The sequence below is a fragment of the Acinonyx jubatus genome, chromosome D3, assembly GCF_027475565.1.
Source record: "Acinonyx jubatus isolate Ajub_Pintada_27869175 chromosome D3, VMU_Ajub_asm_v1.0, whole genome shotgun sequence".
Taxonomy (NCBI): domain Eukaryota; kingdom Metazoa; phylum Chordata; class Mammalia; order Carnivora; family Felidae; genus Acinonyx; species Acinonyx jubatus.
In genome coordinates, this window is record NC_069392.1 from 11,621,016 (window position 1) to 11,636,596 (window position 15,581).

The following is a 15,581-nucleotide window of genomic DNA, read 5'->3' on the forward strand; positions in this document are numbered from 1 at the left end:
CCCAAAGGCCATGGTGATATTTATGGTCCCACACTCTTCCAGAGCCTTAGCGCCCCGCCATCAAGAGGTAGAACTGTTTCCCCTCCCCTTGAACCTGAGCAGACTTCTGTGGCTGCTCACTAAAGACGAGATGGTTTCTGCTTGGGCTTTCTCTCTTTCAGGACACGCGCTATTAAAACCCAGCTGTGGGGCATCGGTTAAGCGGCCGACTTCGGCTCAGGTCACGATCTCGCGGTTCGTGCGTTCGAGCCCCGCGTCGGGCTCTGTGCTGACAGCTGGGAGCCTGGAGCCTGCTTCGGATTGTGTCTCCCTCTCTCTCTGCCCCTCCCCTGCTCTCTCTCTCTCAAAAATAAACATTAAAAATAATAAAAAATTAAAAATTAAAAAAAAAAGCAGCTGCCATGTTGTAAGGAAGCCCAAGACACAGAGAGGACACAGGTAGGTGTGTTGGCCAATGGCTTCAGTTAAGGCACCAGCCTGAGCGAATTAAGCATTGCTGCTTTAAGGCACTAAATGTGTGTGTGTGTGTGTGTGTGTGTGTGTGTGTGTTTAAACTTACATCCAAATTCGTTAGCATATAGTGCAACAATGATTTCAGGAGTAGATTCCAGGGATTCACCGCTACATAGAACACCCAGTGCTCATCTCAACAAGTGTCCTCCTGGATGCCCCTTGTCCAACTAGCTCATCCCCCCCCCCCCAATCCCTCCGGCAACTCTCAGTTTGTCCTCTATATTTAAGAGTCTCTTACCTTTTGTCCCCCTCCCTGTTTTCATATTCTTTTTGCTTCCCTTCCCTTATGGTATCTTAAATTCCTCATATGAGTGAAGTCATATGATTTTTGTCTTTCTCTGGCTAATTTCACTCAGCCTAATACCCTCCAGTTCCATCCACGTAGTTGCCAATGGCAAGATTTCATTCTTTTTGATTGCTGAGTAATACTCCATTGTGTATATATAGCACATCTTTATCCATTCATCCATCGATGGACATTTGGGCTCTTTCCATACTTTGGCTATTGTCGATGGTGCTGCTCTAAACATGGGGGTGCATGTGCCCCTTCGAAACAGCACACCTGTATCTCTTGGACAAATACCGAATAGTGTCACTGCTGTAGGGCAGTTCTATTTTTAATTTGTTGAGGAACCTCCATACTGTTTTCCAGAGTGCCTGCACCAGCTTGCATTCCCACCAGCAGGCACTTAATGTCAACCCTTGACCCAAAGCCATAGATGCCCGGAACGTAAGATGTCAAAGCATGTGGCAAAGAGACTGTCTAATGTAATCTTTAACCAACAGCCACGCAAGGCAGGCATCCTTGTTATGATGCAGGGTAAGTAAGACTTGAAGACGTGAGATGATTTGACCCAAGTCACATGGCTAGGAAGGGGAGAAGCCAGAATCTCTATCCATGTCTCTCGTTGCAGAATCCCGTGCTTTGGATGAGGAACACCTACCCAAGACAAGGCCGGGAAGAACCAAAATTATGTGGCGGCTGTCAGCTCCGGGGCACCTGAAGAAGAGTCCCCCAAATTCATTCAGCATGCTTGCAATTTCACTGTATTAAGACCTTTACTTTCCCAAATAAGGACTCAGCATGGAGCACCTTGCAAAGTGTCCCTCCACAAGGGGGCTCCTTCATGTCCTGCCTCCCACCGTTGTGCTCCAGGGAGAGGCCCAAGATTGTAGGGATGGGCCACACTGAGGGTGGGAAGTTTTTTTGACAGCCTACGGTTTTATGGGAACTCCTTCCTCCCTGGGGATAATTTTTTTAATGTTTATTTTTGAGAGAGAGAGAGAGAGAGAGAGAGAGAGAGAATGTGAGCAGGGGAAGGGCAGAGAGAGAGACAGAATCCGAAGCAGTCTCCAGGCTCTGAGCTGTCAGCACAGAGCCCGATGTAGGGCTCGAACTCACCTGAGCCGAAGTCGGAAGCTTAACCAACTGAGCCACCCAGGCACCCCTCTCCCTAGGGATACATAGCTGATTACATTGAGCCGCTATATACATGGAATGAACCTAGACTGAGGTTTATGATGGGAAATTCAAGCACAGTAGTTCCTCCAACCCACCCCCTCCATTGAATCCTGGTCGCAGCCCCCAATACCACCCCCAAAACATCCTCACGAGGTAGACTATTATTGAAGAATTCGCGAACAATGATGGAGAATTTCCACGTGCCACAATTTAGCCTGTATCGTTATCATGCCCAATGTATGGATGAGAAAACGGAGGTTCAGAGAGGCCAGTGATGTGACCTAGGTCAACGAACTATCAAGTAAAAAGGGTGGGAGGTGAGCTCGTTTCTGTCTGATCTGAACACTGCTGCTCTTTACAAGGGCAAGGCAGACCCCCTATAGATGGGGGAGGGGAGGGCGCGGGGGGGGGGGGGGGAGAGGAAAAACAAGACGACAGAAAGACAGAAAGTTAAGACAGACCTGACTTTACAACTCTAAAGAATACGAAACAGGGGCGCCTGGCTGGCTCAGTCGGTTAAGGGTCCGACTTCAGCTCAGGTCGTGATAGTGTGGTTCAAGGGTTCGATCCCCCGGGTCTGGCTCTGGGCTGACGGCTCGGAGCCTGGAACCTGCTTCGGATTCTATGTCTCCCTCTCTCAGCCCCTCCCCCGCTCATGCTCTGTCTCGCCCTCAAAAACAATAAACATTAAAAAAAAAAAGGGAAATCACTTAAAAAAAAAAAAAGAATAAGAAACACGATAATAATGATGTCAGCTGCGTTATTAAGCGGCTCCTTGCACCTGGGAGGAATCCAAAAAGCATTCACAGGGAGGACGGCAGTTGAGTCTTGAAGAGTCATCTCAGGCTGTCATAGCAAAATACCCTAGACCGGGTGGCTTAAATAACTGACATTTCTTTCTTGAAGTTCTGGAGGCTGGTGAGTCCAAGATCAAGGGGCCAGAAGATTAAGAACTTGGCCTTCCACCTGGTTTGTAGATGGGCACCTCCATGCACATGCTTCTGGGTGCGTGTGCATGGGGAGCAAGAGAGTGCTCTGCCTTCTTGCAAGGAGGCGGTCCCCATCCTAAAGGTCCTATCCTCATACCTCATCTAAACCTAGTCACCCCCCAATAACCATCACCTTAGGTGTTAGGGCTTCAGAACTCGTACTGGGGGTGTGGGAAGGGACACAAAATTTCAGCTCATCACAAAGACCATGCCACCATATAAGCCAGCCATAATGATCAGTGTTGGAATACTGATCACATAATTATATTGATAATATGTTGCCAAACAATATTATTTCTGTACGTACATTGGTGAGGACCCTTTCGGGTTGTCAACGACAGAATCTTCACAAACTAGCTTAAGAAACAAGGAGGGGCCGCCTGGGTGGCTCAGTCGGTTGAGCACTGGCCTTCGGCTCAGATCGTGATCTCACAGTTAGTGACTTTGAGCCCCGTGTCAGGCTCACTGCTGTCAGCACGAAATCCGCTTATGATCTCGAGTTTTCTCAGAGATCTTGGAGCCTGAATGAATACGCACCTGTGGTCAGCATGGTGTCCCCGTTCCCCGCATCCCTCCCTCTCTCTGCCTCTCCTCTTCTCATGCTCTCTCTCTCTCTCAAAAGCAAAAACAAAAACGGGGCGGGGAGGGGGGGATGGAATTCACTGGTTCCTACCGGGAAGAGAAAAAAGTAAACACAGATCCAAACAACATTAGCCAGTCTCAAGTCCTTCCTACCTCTCTTAATCTCTGCATTGGTGTCATTGCCGTGTGCTTTAGCTGTTCTCTTCCCGGGCACTGCAAGGCCCCAGACAGCTTCAGGCTGATATCACCTCCCCCTCTCCCGAACTAAGAGAAACCTTTTTTTCCTCCAGCATTTAGAGCCACAATGCCAGGGAAGAATCTGATTGGTTAGGCCTGGGTTTTATGCCCGCCCCCCGCCTCACTCCAGCCAATCATTGAGGCCCGGAAATGGGAAGAGGTGATTGGCCAGATGTGGGCCACGTGCCCGCCTCATTCCCCCGTAACACCCAATAAAACAGCCTCCCTCCTAAGGTCGCGGGGAGAGCCTCAAATGAGTTGGTATTTTTGAGCGTTCGGACGGATGCTTGGCAGATATGAAGCCTGCGACGAATGCCATTAGTCATTAGTGTGACTCCTTTCACTTCCTCGGGAGAGCTCGAGCTTCCGGATGGCCGAAACCGGGCCTCATCTACCCGTATGATCAACAAAACTGCCCCTCCTGCAGACACCAGCCTATTTGCTGCCTCGTGACGAGAGTGAAAAGCTGGGTTTTTTTGTTTTTGTTTTTGTTTTTGTTTTTGTCCCCACTTTAGAAGGGAAGGAAACTGGGAGGCTCAGCATCTGGTTCAGGGCCAGGAGCACTGGTTACCGATCAGTAAGGAGCTCTTGAAAGAATGTTTCTGACCCCGGAGGAAATAAGAGTCCCGGAGAGCCAAGGGACGTGCCCGCATCCTGTCACTTTAAGAGCCAGGACCTGACTCCAGGACCCTGACTCTTTGGCACTACCTGGACGATCAGATTAGGTAGCTCTAATTTGTCGACTGCTCCTTGTAGGCCAACCCCAGGGGCTGGACTCCTTTCCAATGGAGTTTGACTTCTGGCATCGGCGAGCCACACGATCTTGGGTTAACCTCTCAGCCCTAATTGCTTCTCCAAGTCGTGAGGACAATCGCCGCGTTGCAAAGCTTGGGCTGACAGTGCGTGTGATTCTGAGTTCGGGGTCCTTGAAAATATTTAGAACATTTGTTGCCTGAAGGTTGTGACCTCAAAGACAACCGGCCCCTGCCAGGGGACTGACCCGGTGAGCAATGAAAGGGCGTTGCCACCAGGGGGCAGCAGAGCTCCAGCAGAAACTGCAGACCTCCTCCCGCCCCCCAACCCCAATTGTGGGCGCGCCCCTTTGGGGGAACCTCCATCATGTAACCAGCTTTGCAGTTTGCCTGCTTTGGTCAGACAAAGAGATTTGCAGTTGCCTCTTGCTTTAAGCAAACCCAGCCGTTTAAGGGCCTCGGACTTCTAGAATTAGGTAAGGATGGCTGTTTGACTTTGGATCAAGTCTAACCTTTCTAAGCTCCTTCATCTTTAAAATATAGGTAATGACAGCGACTACCCCCGTGGCATTATTGTAAAAATGAAGCGAAATGATCTCAAGTAAAGCACTGCAGGGAAAGCGTAAGAATCCAAAAACAACAAATAGTTGTTAAAAAACAGACAAGCACGGACCATAGTTGACAATATTGTACAGTCATATTTGAAAAGTTGCGACGAGAGAGCTTAAAAGTCCTCCTCGCGCGCGAGCGCGCACGCACGCGCACACACACAATTGTAACTGTGCGAGGCGATGGATGGTAACTCGGCTTCCTGCGGTAACTATGTCACTGTCTAGACACGTGTCCAACCATTATGCTGTGTGCCTGCAACTAATACAGTGGGACGTGTCAATTAATCTCAATAAAACTCACTAAAAACTACCCCAATAAAAACTAAAAATGAAGCCCGCATGGAACACTTTGATGGAAAAGTTTTTGCACTTTGGAAAATCGGTTTGTTTACGCGGAAGAAGCTACTGGAACCTAGACGCAAAAGTCTATGGCACAAGGATGTTCAGTGCGGTGTGGTTTATAGTGGCAGCAAAAACAGAAGAATTAAGTCCAACGATAGGGGAAAACCAATCCAAAGGAGTTGATTAGACGCACTAGAGAGTATTCATATCAAGGACGCTAAGCAGTCGTTAAGCATGATATAGATAGCCTTAATCGTAACACTGAGGTAAAGAGAAGACAATATATTATTGAATTATTATCATTATGAGTCAGCAAATGTACAATGTCTTGCATGCAAAATTCCATGCGTGCGCACGCATAGATGTGCATTCTTAAGGAGTAGTGTAGGAAATGTACCAGATAGAAACAGTGGTTACTTTTGAGGTCATTTTTGGCTTTTTATTTGGAAAAAAAAAAGAAAAAGAAAAAAACAAAGTTGAAGAGGCAGCCTATGGAATGGGACAAAGTATTTGCAAACCATACATCTAAGAAGAGGTTAATTCCAAAATATATATATTAAAAAAAAAAAAACCTCTTGCAACTCAATACAAATAAATAAATAATCCGATTTTAAAATGGGCAGAAGACTCACATCCGCAGCTTTCCAAAGAAGACTTGACCAGGGCCCGTGGGTCCATGGAAAGGTCCTCAACATCACTCATCATCAAGGAATTGCAAATCAAAACCACAGTGAGATGTCTCTTCATAGTTGCTAGGACACCTGTTATCAAAGATAAAAGCAAGTGTCGGTGAGAGTGCAGAATAAAGAAAACACTCCTGCCCTCTTGGTGGGAATGCAGATTGGTGCAGCCACCAAGGAAAAGAGGGTCAAGCTTCCTCAAAAAGTTTGGAAAAGATGGGGCGCCTGGGTGGCTCAGTCAGTTAAGCATCCGACTTCGACTCAGGTCATGATCTCGTGGCTTGTGAGTTCGAGCCCCCCGTCGGGCTCTGTGCTAACAGCTCAGAGCCCGGAGCCTGCTTCGGATTCTGCCTCTCCCTCTCTCTCTTCCCCTCCCCCGCTTGTGCTCTCTCTTTCAAAAATAAATAAACATTAAAACAAAAATTTTTTTTTTAATTAAGACAAGAACTACCATAAGATTCAGCAATCCCACTTCTGGGTATGTGTCTGAAGGAAAAGTCACTGTCTCCCAGACAGAGCTGCACCCCAGTCCACTGCATGTAGCATTACCGTTCCCAAGATACGGAAACAACTCAAGTGTCCACCATTAACAGATGAATGGATAAGGGAAATGTATTTGCATACAATGGAACACAATGTAGCCGTCCAAAAAGAAGGACATTCTGCCCTTTGCCACAAGGGCCCATGGACCTTGAGGGCATTGTGCTAAATGAAGCAAGGCAGAGAGAAAAAGAAAAACACTATATGATCTCACTTAGAAATGGAAGGTAAAAGAAAGGTCAAAAAAAACACAAAAAAAAACACAAAAAAAACAAACCCACGATAGAAACAGAGAGTAGAGGGGTGGTTACCAGGGGCTGGGGGAAGGGGAAATGCGGACATACTGGTCAAAGGGCACAAACTTCCAGTTACAAGATGAGTCCGTTCTGGAGATGTAATGCACAGAATGGTGACCATAGCTCACGATCGTGTCTTGAATACTTCGGAGTTGCTAAGTGAGTAGATCTGCAATGCTCTCACCACACACACACACACACACACACAAATATATCTGTAAACGGTGATCATTTTTATTTTCCTTTTTATGCGTCTAGAATTCTGATTTTTTTCTGCCTGAGGTGGTAAAAAGCATCCTCACAATTCGAAGGGGCCACACAGGTATGTCCTTTGGGGGGAAAATGATAAAATACAACTCAGAGAGGCAGTGAGTTCCCTGTTGTTGGAAAAAGTAGAGACCAAAGGTGATCACCAGCCCTGGTCCTGCCCACCCAGCTACCCAGGAGAGCCTCCGTTCTCCCTTTCTTGAGCTACCTGGGGGGGGGGGGGCGGGGGGGGTCGAGGGATCTCAGCAGGGAAGATGCTTCTTGGCTGAGTCACCGCAGGAGCCCACATGCTGTGCCAGCCTCGCTCTGCTGGGGACTGGGGACCGTTCAGTTCCTGCCTGCATTCTCTTACCTGCTTCGCATGTTCGTGGAGAGACCCTCGGTCAACCTGAGATTACGGACTAGAAGTCCTCTTCTAAGGTACCTGTTTTGAGAGGTTGAGATAGGCTATAGAAGAAAACGCCTCTACCTCTAATTCCCCCCCCCCAGGAGACCAAGGGCGAAGGCAGTACGGCCACCTCAGAGGGCGGTGTGTTGAGTAGATAGGTCACCCTGCCTCCCAACGCCTCATCCTGGGTTGTTTCCTGGAGAAACTCAGGGGCACATGCACCAGGGGACACGGCCAAGAAGGTTGTTCCCACATAACGTGCATGAAGTCTCCAAACGCGAAACGGACCAGATGCCCAGCGACGGAGGAACGGATGAAGGGCAGCATGTCCACACAATGAGTTTCTACGCCCAAAGGGAAGAGGGGACGTCCGGCCACCTGCAACCACGCGGGGGGACTTCACAGGCAGCATGTCGCAGGGAAGAAGCCAGACCCAAGAAACTCACGGGGCCCGATTCCACACGTATGAAACTCAAAAGCCAAGGAAGCTCCATTAAGCCATATACTTAGGGACCCTTACACGGGAGTTCAAACTACGGAGAAAAGCAAGAAAATGATCATCTCAAAAGCCAGAGTAGTCGTTCCTTGCAGGGGGGAAGACGGGTCCTGGGGGAAATTTGGGGTGCTGGGTCCCGCGTGCTGCTAACACCGATGCTCACTTTGTAAATATCGGTTCAACTGTGCGTATCCCAAGCAGCTATGTTTCACAGAACAAACCCCAAAACAAAACAAAACTTGTGAAAGACTTGAAGCATCCCGTGGAGCATGATGGTTCCTGTGACACCCCCAGAAAGGTGTTTCGCATGTGGGGCTTTCCCACTAATTGCCAGCTACCAGAAACAGCACTGCGGAGTCCTTGTAAGAAGCCCCATGAATGAGGAAGCTACTATTTCTGTCCTCAAGGAGTTTAACATCGGGAGGGGCTGACAGTCAACAGGGGAGGCACCACAGTGTCCCGTGATGGCACTTATGCCGGGCAAGTTCAAAGGGCTGGGACACTAACTACCTTGAAGAAGAGGCAGCCAAATGAGAAAAAAAGAGCCAGTGGGCTGAATCCGAGGAGAGAGAAAATCGAGCATGTTGCAGGCAGGGAGAACAGAAGGTACAAAGTCTCAGGGACAGGGTGCGTGACAGAGCGGGCAGATCATTTGATAAGGCTGGACCATGGACTATGGGCTGTAGTGAAGGAGTGACACAAGAGACGAGAGCCCAGAAGGCAGGGCCCAGAGCAGGAAGTGTTTGATGCGCAGGCAATGGGGAGCCAAGGCAGGATATAGAGCAAGGGGAGCCAGATTGGTTTAGGAGCAAGAGGAAGCAGATCAAATGCTGCTAAGTGATTCAGATGAGAGATGACAGTGGCCTGGTTTAAGGCCATGCAAGTAGACGTGGAAGAAGGGGATATGGCAAAGGAAGAGAGTTGAGAATTCACAAGAAAGCAGGTTGAGAATTCACACATTTACAGACTCTGCGGGGGCAGGAGGAGCTCCCGCGGACCACACTTTGAGTAGCAGCAAAGTTCTGCATGATCTGGGGCGGGCCGTGCTGTTTCCTGACGGTGTCTCGAGTATAACTAAACTGGATTTACACGCTGGTGTTGTTCGACCAGCTCGCGGCCTTGGCTGTCTCCTTGCCACGTTCATCCTGTTTTCCCACCTGTAAAGGGGCCAAAAGCTCACATCTCGGTGGGGCTCTGCTGGTGGTTGAGCAAAGCCATCAGCACTTGACCGACGGGGCTCTGGTGTTTGATGCGTCCGCTCTTAATGTCCAATCCCCTGGCTGCTTCTCTGGGGCCCCAGGGGGCTCCACCAGGGTTGATGAATTGGGGACAGCAGATTCGTCACCACACTAACAACCAGGGAAAGAAAATATCACCACGTTGACCCCAAAGACAAAACATGAACTCGTGAGATTTTTGACAGTTGGGGTATTCTCCGAGAGTTCTGTTCCAGGAGGGCACATGTACCTCTATAAAGTCTCAGAGCCTCGGCTCTGAGCCTGGGGCCACACAGCCTTCCCCGAATCTTACCCAGGAACAACGCCTGGCGACATTTGGCTGTATTTTTCCCCCACGTCTTTGTGTGGCTAGTCTTTAAATTTTCTTTTTTTTACACTTATTTATTTTTGAAAGAGAGACAGGGCACGAGTGGGGTAGGAGTAGAGAGAGAGGGAGACACGGAATCCGAAGCAGGCTCCGGGCTCTGAGCTGTCTGCACAGAGCCCGACGCGGGGCTCAAACTCACGGACCGCGAGATCGTGACCTGAGCCAAAGTCGGACGCTTAACCGACTGAGCCTTCCAGGTGCCCCTTTTTTTTTGTTTACATTAATTTATTTTTGAGACAGTGTGTAGTCTTTTAAAAATTAATTTGGTTGCATACTGTGTATTCAGCCTTACTGAATATTATTGTTTGTTGTAGGTTATAAAAATACTTGTCTTTTTTTTTTTTTTTAATTCAAAGAACACAGTAAAATATACAGGTGAAAGAGAAGACTCCCTGTTCCCTGACCCTCCTTGCCCAGATGTCCTCACTGGCTACTCCCGTGTATTTTTCTTTCCACTTGCCAGACAGGTATTTGCACCTATTCTGTGCCAAGCCCTGTCCTTGGCTTTGGGATCAAAGATGTGTTAGGAAGATAAGAATCACAGGTCCCTTGCCCGTCCGAATGAGCCAAGGGGGGGGGAGGGGCCAGACAAGGCCACAACTTGACCTTAAACCCAGAGACATGGAGTCAGTGTAGCAAGGATGAAAATAAGACAAACGTGTTTTGCTGCATTATAAGTAAGAGGGAGCCCATCCATCCGTGGATCCAGAGTTCCTGGAGAAGGTGAAAGGGAAATAAAATGTTGACAGGGTTCCAGCTCATGAACTGGCTCCAGATTCAACCAGTGGTTGGTTCATCCCAGCCGAGAACGTTGGGATCACACACGGCACCTTGGGAATGAGATCTCAGCCTACAGCAGAAGTTCTGGTTTTTCTTTTTTTTCTTTTCTTTCTTTTTTTTTTTTTTTTTTTTTGGCGCAGAAGGACTCTAGCCCCCACCGCCGCCATCCCAGGGGACATTTGGCTGTGTCTGGACACGTTTTCGGCTCTCACAAATGAGGGAAGAGGGTGTTACCGCTGGCATCTGGTGGGCGGAGGCCATGGGCACTGCTCAACATCCTACAATGCCCAAGACAGCCCCACACAGAGAATGATCTGGTCCAAAATGCTCAGAGCGCCAGGACAGACAAACCGTGGCCTGAACAGATAAGTTAGGAGGCGAGGCGGGTGCTCAGATCCTAGATAGGCCACTCTGTCGCTCAGGCGTCTGGAGAAAACCTTCACCTCTTTAAACCTCAGTTTCCCACTCTGTATAATGGCAGGCAATACCAGTACCTACTTCCTGGGCTTATAAGAAAGATGAACTATGTGGGGAAGCACTTGGTCCCTGGCACATAGTAGGCACTTGATGAACAGGAGTTAAAGCACACACACAGGGGCGCCTGGGTGGCGCAGTCGGTTAAGCGTCCGACTTCAGCCAGGTCACGATCTGGCGGTCCGTGAGTTCGAGCCCCGCGTCAGGCTCTGGGCTGATGGCTCAGAGCCTGGAGCCTGTTTCCGATTCTGTGTCTCCCTCTCTCTCTGCCCCTCCCCCGTTCATGCTCTGTCTCTCTCTGTCCCCAAAAAAATAAATAAACGTTGAAAAAAAAATTTAAAACACACACACACACACACACACACAAGTGAAAGTGATGGGCATGTGGATTACAGAGACAAAAGTGGAATCCTCAAATGCCCCGAGAAGAGTCTAGGCTTCTCTTCTGTTTGCACGTCTGGAGCCTTGAAGGTGTTTAAACATTCGCAGAATTTTACATTCGAGATAATTCACCCCAATTTGAAAAAGATCTTCTTCAACACATACAGCACTGTTACTCTTAGGACACTGAAATGTGCAAGATTTTAACAACAAGACACGTTATTGCTTTTGCAGTGAAGGATAACATTTGCGGGGTGCCTGGGTGGCTCAGCCGGCTAAGCGTCCGACTCATGATCTGGGCTCAGGTCATGATCTCAAGGTTCGTGGGTTCGAGCCCCACATAGGGCTTTTCACTGACAGCATGGAGCCTGCTTGGGATTCTGTCTCCTCTCTCTCTCTGTCCCTCCTCCCGCTCGTGCTCTCCCTCTCTGGAAAAAAAAAAAAAAAAAAAAAAAATATATATATATATATATATATATATATATATATATATATGGAGAGAGAGAGAGAGAGAGATAATTTGGAAAATGTCCAATTATGGGAAAAATCTTTAAATGGCCAAACAAAAGAATGCATTCAAGCGAAATGCAAAACAAAGATAAACAAACCTCTAACGATGATTTACTTATCTTTCAAAAAGTCTTTCGGCCACAGCTAAGGAAATCAATCCTTGAATAATTCAGTGACAACACGCACACATATTAACTTTAATGTCTGCTTGTAACTGATTTCCAAGAAAAATACAGAGCTATACTTCTGTGGTTTTTCTCCACCGGGCACTGAATCCATGGCTCATTCATTCACGCGCTGATCGTGGCAAAATTGACCGCATTACCGTGTAAGAAAAAGATCCAGAGGGTTTTGCTGTGGGATACGTCCTCGGTAGCAAAAGAAGAAAGGTGTGCATCCATATTTCTCAAGCAAACTGCTTCGGGGTGGGTCTCAAATTGGATTTGTCCAATGTAAGCCATCGTCGGTGCACATGAACCACCAGGGACCTTACCCTTCAAGCCTTCTCCTTCTGGAGATCTCTCCGGAATCTTTGACCAGATGCCACTGCCCAAGAGGCCGGGGAAAATACCACGGTCCCCGAAGTCCTTGTCACCCGCAAATAGCTTGGGACCGGTTTTAGTTTAGAACCAGCAAAAGGTGAACAGATCTTTCCTGAAAGTCCAGGCATCTAACAGCAGAATTTTTACATTTTTTGATATTTATTTATTATTTTAGAAGGAGAGAGAGACAGAGCATGAGTGGGACAGGCAGAGAGAGAGGGAGACACAGAATCGGAAGCAGGCTCCAGGCTTCTGAGCTGTCAGCACAGAGCCCCATGTGGGGCTCGAACTCACGAGCCGAGCTGTGAGACCGTGACCTGAGCCGAAGTCGGACGCTCAACCGACTGAGACTCCCAGGTGCCCCTCAACCCCAGAATTTTTTTAAAATTTTTTTTTCAACGTTTATTTATTTTTGAGACAGAGAGAGACAGAGCATGAGCAGGGGAGGGGCAGAGACAGAGGGAGACACAGAATCTGAAACAGGCTGCAGGCTCTGAGCGGTCAGCACAGAGCCCGACGCGGGGCTCGAACTCACGGACCGTGAGATCATGACCTGAGCCGAAGTCCTGTAGTCGGACGCTTAACCGACCAAGCCACCCAGGCGCCCCGACAACCCCAGATTCTAAGTAGAGGACAGTTTGGGGATGGGGAGGGGAGGTGTCACAAAGAACATTAAGGACCAGAAGTTGGAACCCATTGGGGAAGTTCTGGGTGTCCTTGGGTATGTTACTTAACCTCTCTGAACCTCAGTATCTCCCTCTATCAAATGGGTCTATTGTCAGCCCTGGCGGGCTGTTGTGAAAGTATAGAGAGACAAAGGAAGCTGGAGAGTTCTGGAAAATGCCCAGTACCTGCTCTTGTAAGAGGTGATCCCTGTTACACCTTCTACCCACATGGCCCCCCGGGCAGGCCATTTAGACTTCTCAGCCCCTTATCAGCCGGAATGCTGGGAACACCCAAAATAAGAGCTAGTTGGGGCTTGTCTCCACGAGCACAGCTTAACTGACTTTTGAGGTTTGGGTCAACTGGCTGATGCTCTGATTCTATCTTGATTCTGTCTCTGAAAGGGTTGGTGAGAGGCCGAGATTAGCTATCTGGAGCCCTCTCTCCCTCTCAGCATATGCACATACTAGAGATCGGAAAACAACCCAAATCAGATAGTCTCCTGTCCACACCCAGAAAATGTGCGTCCGGGGAGAAATCGAGAGAAACCAAAGAGACCTGGAACATTTCTCAAGAGATGCCCAGTCCTGAGGGGCAGAGCCCCTGAGAGGCTGGGAGGAGGGGGGAGGGTTCCAGAATCCTAAGCAGGGTATTATTTCTTAGGGAAGGAAAGGTGTAGATGAACAAGGCTGGCCTTTACCGAAGACGTGCCTCTCGGGAGGGCGATCTTGTGGTCTCCTGGAAAATTCGACTCTCGGATGGCCCGTTCAACCCCACCGCCACCCCCCACAGCCCCACTAACAACAACCAAAATCACGGATGGCAACCCTGCATTTCCTTTGAGTAGTAATTCTGTGCAACACATTGTTCTTTCAATATATTTGATCACTTTATCCTCATTGAAACTCCTGCCCCGGGAGAGTGTTAATATCTTCAGTGTATGTATAGATGAGGAAAGTGGGTAATTGACTCCCGGAGATTATGGGGAGCCCTTGTAGGCAGGAAGGAGAAAGGGAAGCAGGAATGGATTTTCTGGGATGTGAATTTGAATTTGGGGTGCTGGATGGACGAAGGGGGAGGGGACAGGGGACCAGAGTCAGGTAGCTGGGGCCAGAGCAAGGACCCTCTGGGAAGAAGGTACCCAGTTTAATTTTTTTTAACGTTTATTTATTTTTGAGACAGAGAGAGACAGAGCATGAGTGGGGGAAGGCCAGAGAGAGAGAGGGAGACACAGAATCTGAAACAGGCTCCAGGCTCCGAGCTGTCAGCACGGAGCCCGACGCGGGGCTCGAACCCACGAGCCGTGAGACCATGACCTGAGCCGGAGTCGGACGCTCAACCGACTGAGCCACTCAGGCGCCCCAAGAAGGTACCCATTTTAAAGAAGAAGAACTGGGTGGCCAACGGGAACTTGAAAAGATGCTCAACGTCCCTCCTCATCAGGGAAATACACATCAAAACCACACTGAGATACCACCTCACGCCAGAGTGGCTAAAATGAACAAATCAGGAGACTATAGATGCTGGAGAAGATGTGAGAAACGGGAACCCTCTTGCACTGCTGGTGGGAATGCAAACTGGTGCAGCCGCCCCGGAAAACAGTGCGGAGGATCCTCAAAAAATTAAAAATAGATCTACCCTATGACCCAGCAATGGCACTGCTAGGAATTTACCCAAGGGACACAGGAGTGCTGATGCATCGGGGCACGTGTACCCCAACGTTTAGAGCAGCGCTCTCAACAGTAGCCAGATTACGGAAAGAGCCTAAATGTCCATCAATTGACGAATGGATAAAGAAGATGTGGTTTATATATACAATGGAATACTACGTGGCAATGAGAAAGAATGGAATCTGGCCATTTGTAGCAACGTGGATGGAACCGGAGGGTATTATGCTGAGTGAAAGAAGTCAGGCAGAGAAAGACAGGTATCATATGTTTTCACTCATGTGGATCCTGAGAAACTTAACAGAAGACCATGGGGGAGGGGAAGGGGGAAAAAAAGTTAGACAGGGAGGGAGGCAAACCATAAGAGACTCTTGGATACTGAGAACAGAGGGTTGATGGGGGATGGGGGAGAGGGGAAAGTGGGTGATGGGCATGGAGGAGGGCACCTGTTGGGATGAGCACTGGGTGTTGTGTGGAAACCAGTTTGACAACAAATTATATTATATAAATAAATAAATAATGAAAATTTAAAATAAAAAAAAAAGAGGAAGAATGGGAGATTCAAACTGAAAAGTCTACTTGTTGCCTGAAGTCATAAAACCATCAGGGTGAGTCGAAGAGTCTTGACCTTGCAAGGCAATCATCTAACCCAACAGTACAATTAAATAGCTAATCTCGCTAATCTCTAGAGGCATCTTGGAGTCAGGGACTACATAAAAAAATCCAAGTATCCCCTCCTGATCTCCATGCAACAAATGGGATTAGCACATCAAAGGCTAGATTCTTTGTACTGTAAGGAGTCCT